The sequence below is a fragment of the Aplysia californica genome, unplaced genomic scaffold, assembly GCF_000002075.1.
Source record: "Aplysia californica isolate F4 #8 unplaced genomic scaffold, AplCal3.0 scaffold00019, whole genome shotgun sequence".
In the NCBI taxonomy this organism is placed as follows: domain Eukaryota; kingdom Metazoa; phylum Mollusca; class Gastropoda; order Aplysiida; family Aplysiidae; genus Aplysia; species Aplysia californica.
In genome coordinates, this window is record NW_004797289.1 from 515,791 (window position 1) to 521,871 (window position 6,081).

Sequence of the window (6,081 nt, forward strand, 5' to 3'; positions counted from 1 at the left end):
ACTAAGGAACAAAATTACATCAAATGGGACTGGTTCTGATGTAGTGTATGTTCCTGGAAAAAATTTAGGACAATTGGCAAGCCTGGGAAAGGAGCAAGGAGCGTCAGATGTGGTGGTACACATGGCAAAGCACCAAGCTAACCAATGACACACGTAGGCTTTCTTTAAGATAAAGCACTCCTTCGTTCTGGAGTGGTTCACACGTTTTAAGTTTCATCTTTTCACTGACATGGGAGTACACTGCATTCAGTACGGAGGCGATAAAGGAAACAAAACAATATACAGTGTAAGAGCATATGCAGAAAAAAAAAACCTATGAAAAGATTTAAAATTAAAATCTTAGTTTTGAATAGTTTAATTTTGAATAGCAAAATCAACAACCGAAACATTTTTATGCTTTCCTTAAGCCCAGCCTTTTGCCAACAGTTTCAAAGATCTTCAAATTTTAGTAATACACTACTTGCATGAAACTAAATTTTTTTGGGGAAAAAAAGCAAAAACAGCATGTGTGACAATAAACACCAACATCCATTAAGCATAGTTAGAAAAAGTTGCATGGACGTTTGAAGGAAATCAATAATGTGTTGCTGGTTATTGCGTAATGACTGCACAAGAATCTCATGAATAATTGAAATGATATGTTCATATATCAAGGCATTGCATAAATAAACATATAGTTGTCAGATGGGTAGTCAGTTTATTATATAATGCCTTACCCAACCTTAAACAAAAAGCAAGTTACACAACCAATGAGACAATTGTCAGCCAGAAGTGAAGGCACTCATTTCTTACAACATCTAAAAAAATCATAAGAAAACAATATTCATAGAGTGGAGTCCACTTAAACCAAACATGGTTACTCTGAATACAGCAGTAAACCTAAGGAAATAAAATCCCTATTTTTTTTCTCTTTCTACTTCTAATCTATTTGAGCAACCTCTTTAAAACGAAAACCTGGCTAAACTGAAGAAAATCTTGCAGTCCTGCAGAATTCGGTTTGAGTGGAGTCCACTGTATATAAATCCGGAGTTTTCTCAAAACAGCACAAACATGCTTCCTCAGAATATCCAGAATACTTACATTACACTTCACTTCATTCATGCCATCATCTCAAGAAGCAAGTTATCAATGTATGCAGAAGAACGAGGACAAAGGGCTATTTAGTAAGTTTATCAGTGAATATACTGCTTGGGCACACACCTTCCTCAGATTTTATTGCCAGCATTCAACAATTAGGCTCTTAACCATTAATGGTTCTGAGCATGTTGTCGGCCACCTGTTAAAATGTCCTAAGCCCAGAGAGCAAATTTTTCAGGAGAGAGAAAAAAACTGTTTCATTCTTTTAAAAATTGAATCTTCTTATGTATCTTTTTTGTTGCTTTTTTCAATATTTAGAATTTGAATTTCGACAAAATATTTCTTGAGCCCATGCAACCGACACCACAGATTAAGAAACCCAAATTTTAACAAAATTCAAAATTTTGAGCTCGGTACATTTGAACAACTGGCCGACAATATAGTTCCTTTTCAAAAGACAATCACTGACTGTAACTCTCAGGAAACATTGCTCAACAGCATGCATCCATGGAATTTTTTCACTGGTGTTTTATAATAATATAGTGTAGAGAGCAATGACTATCAAAAGTTGTTCAATCTAAAAATAATCCTTCACTTTCATATAGTTTTTATCATCGAACCTAAGATAATAGATGGGAATATTGACTGAAACTTCTCCAAATAAAGAATTCAAACAAGTACAACTGAGGGTGACAGTCCATCATCCCACAATGTTAGTGTTGTTCAAATATCTGTCCAAATAACAGATAAAAATGCATGTCATTTCGTGGCTGTCCGTCTCATTTTTTAAGCACAGAATCCCATAACATCTGCAAAAGAGACAGTGTAAAGACTAATTGAAGATTAAATTATGAATTTTCCTGAGTATTCACAGACACAGTCAGTACAGATTTTCTGCGTTGCGTATTGCTGCCAATTAAATATTCACAGCGAAAACATAAAAAAACAACCTACATTTCACAGTTGAAAATCATTAGTAACAGAAGGAAACCCCACTTCAAAGATCATCACCCATCAAATATAGAAGTGGAAATGACAAAGATAAATATTACCTGAAACTGAAAGCACACCGAAAAGATCAAATTCGACTTTTATTTATTCTGAAGCAAATCGTTAAAAACACTGTCAGAACTCGCCTCAAGCAATATTTCATAAAATTAGAATGGAAGACTGATTTTAAGTAAATCAGACAAGTTTGTATGAAATCATAGCAACAGTAATTCAACATTTTGCATTGGGGAAAAAAGGTAATCCATCTCCTCCATGCCTCTGTATGACCTGACATTCTATAGAAGTGAAAGACATGCATGATCTGTATAGGATCCATGCAAAAGGCACAAAGTCTGAAGGCGACAAAAATGCAAACAAGTAAAAAGCAGACTTTTTGTGATACCAGCATCAGAAAGCCTTTCATTGAGACAAACCACATAGAATGATTACTACTAATACCACAATTAACACAGTGCATTTCCTACTATTGTTTTCTTATATCAATTGAAAACTGATTTCTTCACCTGCAGTAAATGACGCCTTCATTTGCTAAGTCATAACAAGAGCTGCAGAAGCTACAATCCAAATATCACTTGTTTGTCAGCAGCATTTCCCACTTTCACAAGTTAACATTCACAAGGGAAAACAAAGGCCGAAAGTTTCACCAGCATGTTGTCGGAGTAATTCTCTATATCATTTAGATATCGGTGTAGCTCTCTAAACATAGACGTCCTTCAAAAGGTTTTTTCAGGAGAGACAAAAAAGCAAAAAAACAACCTATTTCTCTTCACTTTCACGCTCTGCATTTCAGTGTTTAGATGGCAGGGTTGAAGTGCATACTTAACTTCATGAAAAATTCACGAGGAAACCTTCAGATATGAAAAGAGTAAAAAAAAAAAAAAAAAAGAAAGAAAAGAGGAACCCAGAAAATTCCAGGCACACGTTTAGAGAACTACACAAACGATATATACACACCAGCAGGACTACACCGAGCTAAAAAGCTTACAAACTGCTATGACACAAGCAGGAGACCTGTTGATAGTAGATGTCTTTTTCATTCACAGTACCAAATTAACGAACAATATCTCCCTTCAGCAGGAATTTATTGATACAAATTTTTAGATGGAAAGGCACCATGTTTTAATAATATGACCATCCCCAATGACAGACAAAATTCAAATAAAGGCAAGATTCAATGACTTATATGCTACCATCTTCAGCACACAAATCTCATTTTGAGCATAATGAAAGCACTCAACAAAAAAACATGTCCATATTACTATACAACAAAACAAGTACACAAAGCAACTAGAGAACAAAAAAGGAAAAAAAAGAAATCATCATCGTCATCAATTCCTCAACACATGAATTAAACATTACCCGAACCACCATATTATAAATGGAATAAGTTACACATTTATTTGAAGAAAAAAAATGGAATTCTCACAGCTCAGATCCATAATGCTACAGGTATGTAAGGCAATGGTGAATAGCATGGTTGCTGATGTATGTTTTTACCTTGACGGGGACCCTGACACTAGCAAAGACACCACAGCACAGAAGCTAAACAAGTCACAAATTTTAACTCCAGTGAATATGTGAGGCATCATAGCGAAATCAGGCGTTGGTCAAAACAATGAAATCAAAGAAAATGTCAAATTTTATTGCATTTTTTGGTTTTGGTCTTGACACATTTTATATCCAGTTAAAATCACATTTCTGGTCAAATCAATCTGAAAAACTTTGATCAAAGGCACAAAAAAAATGTAAATTTGTAGTTTTCAGGCACACCCAAGCTTTAAAAGTCACCAAACTTTGGAGGCCATATTCTCACTAATTTTACATCGAATACCAGGTGCCCCACTTCCTTTAATTACAAATATCTCGACTTCTATTCAATATAAATGGGTATCTTTTAAACTAAAAGCAAGACAAATGAACAAGCTTTAAAGAATACCAGTAACTCCATATGACCAATCCTGACGAGCCCCTGATTCCACCAAGTCATGACACATATTTCTGTCTTCTATCATTGTGGTGAAAGACTCGTACAAAGCTCGAACTTCTGGACCATCACACAGCACCACAATGTCATGGATAAATAGGGGCCTAATTTCCAGCGCTTAAATCAAAATTCACAAGTAATAGTACACACTCGAAAAAGAATAAAGCTGTTAAATTGTATAAGCTAAAGAGAGTTCACAGCTAATGCCATTTAAATTGAAACAATAAGATCTGATCTCGCAGATGCATTCATTCACTCCAAAATCTCAGATATTAGCTCATGAGTACATACATCCTGCGTGACACTAAAAACATCCGACTACATTCAAACCTGGGTATATATAAAGGGGCACAAATATAAAGAAGAAGAGGGGGGTATTATCAGAGATCAGCATGAGTAAATAGCTACATTATTTCCACTGGTCAACTTAACGAACCAGTTTTCTATATATACCTGGCCCTGAGACAATCAACACAACAAAATGTACAGCTTCCTTTGACGTTAAATCAATAAATCAGGTACAACATGACATTTCCATGTATGAACAGCAAATTTTCCATTTAAATAATGCATATTATATTAACTTCCCGAACAAACACTTTAAAACTCATAACATTTGAGCAAATTTGAATTTAAATCTCATATATGTTTTTTGTGCATCCATCATTTGTAAGTACCTCAAAGTTTTAAGTTTTACTTTTGTAAAAGTAAAAAAATGTTTATGAAACACTTAAATAAGATTGCAACATTTATCATTCGTCCAATTTTGCATGTTCTCAACAAGAGCAGTATAGCCTTAAATATGAAACTGAAAAAGATATGAAGACATTTTAGGAGATCTACTATGTGATCAATGCATTACAACTCACTCCCTACAAGCCAAAGACAAAAATTCTTATCAATCACAATTTTTTTCAGGAGGGGAGGGGCACCTGAAAATGGCTACTGTGTGACAAAATTTTAGATTTTTTGGTCATTTAAACTTTTCATGAACTCAGACATCTCTGTTCATGAAACATTTTTTTCTTGGTAGCCTAAGTGTTTTATGGCGTTCGCAACTGCATAAGGTCATTTGAGCGTGCGGGACACATTAAATATTTTCTGTTGAATTTTGCCTGGGTGGCGGCCGAAGCCTACTCTTATCGATTTTAAGACAACCAAAGGATCTTTAACATGTGCAACTTGCACACGGGACCTCCGAGATTTTTCACCCATGTCCGAGAAGGTTAGGTGTAGATCTTTCCTACTAGAAGAACAGGGGTGTGGCTGAAAGACAGCAGTAAGAAGGAGCCAAGGAGTAGCAGTACAAAAGCTGCAGCAAGACTCAGGAGCCCAGAGGAGGGGGCGGGGGCAGAAAGTGGAGACAAAAGCAGAAGACAGAACATTGCTAGAGAGCAGGAAAGGAGGTGAAAGGAGACAATTTTAGAGAAGAGAATTTTTCAGTCGCTACCAGGATTCAAACCCGGAACCTTCGAATGAGAAGCGAACACCTTAACCTTTGGGCCACGAGAGCCCCCCTCATGAAACATTAGCAACAAATATCCCCAAGTGATCTCATTAAGTGCCTATTCAGGTCTAGTTTGTATTTTTTTCCAAGTGATTTTGTCATAAAATTGATATTTTAATGAAAAATACATTTGTGAGGCAGTATGGCGGAATCAGGTTCTCGTCAATTTTTGAGCATGTAGGGTCATTGGTATCATCTTAAAGCTTGTTCAATTGTCTTTATTTTGATGAAAAAAATATCCACTTATTTAGAATACAAGTCGAGATATTTGCGAAAGAAGGAGGTGGAGGTCACCTGTCTTCAGAGGTAAAATTAGTCAGAAAATGGCCGCCAAAGATTAGTTCTTAGCTTAAGAGTCCGTGGTAACTGAAAATTTACATTTTTTGTGCCTTTAATCAACGTTTTTCAGGAAAATTTCCACAGAAATGAGTTCTTTAATATGCATGAAAGGTGTTGAGCCAAAAAACAAAAATTTGAATAAAATTCATAAACCTGCAGAAAA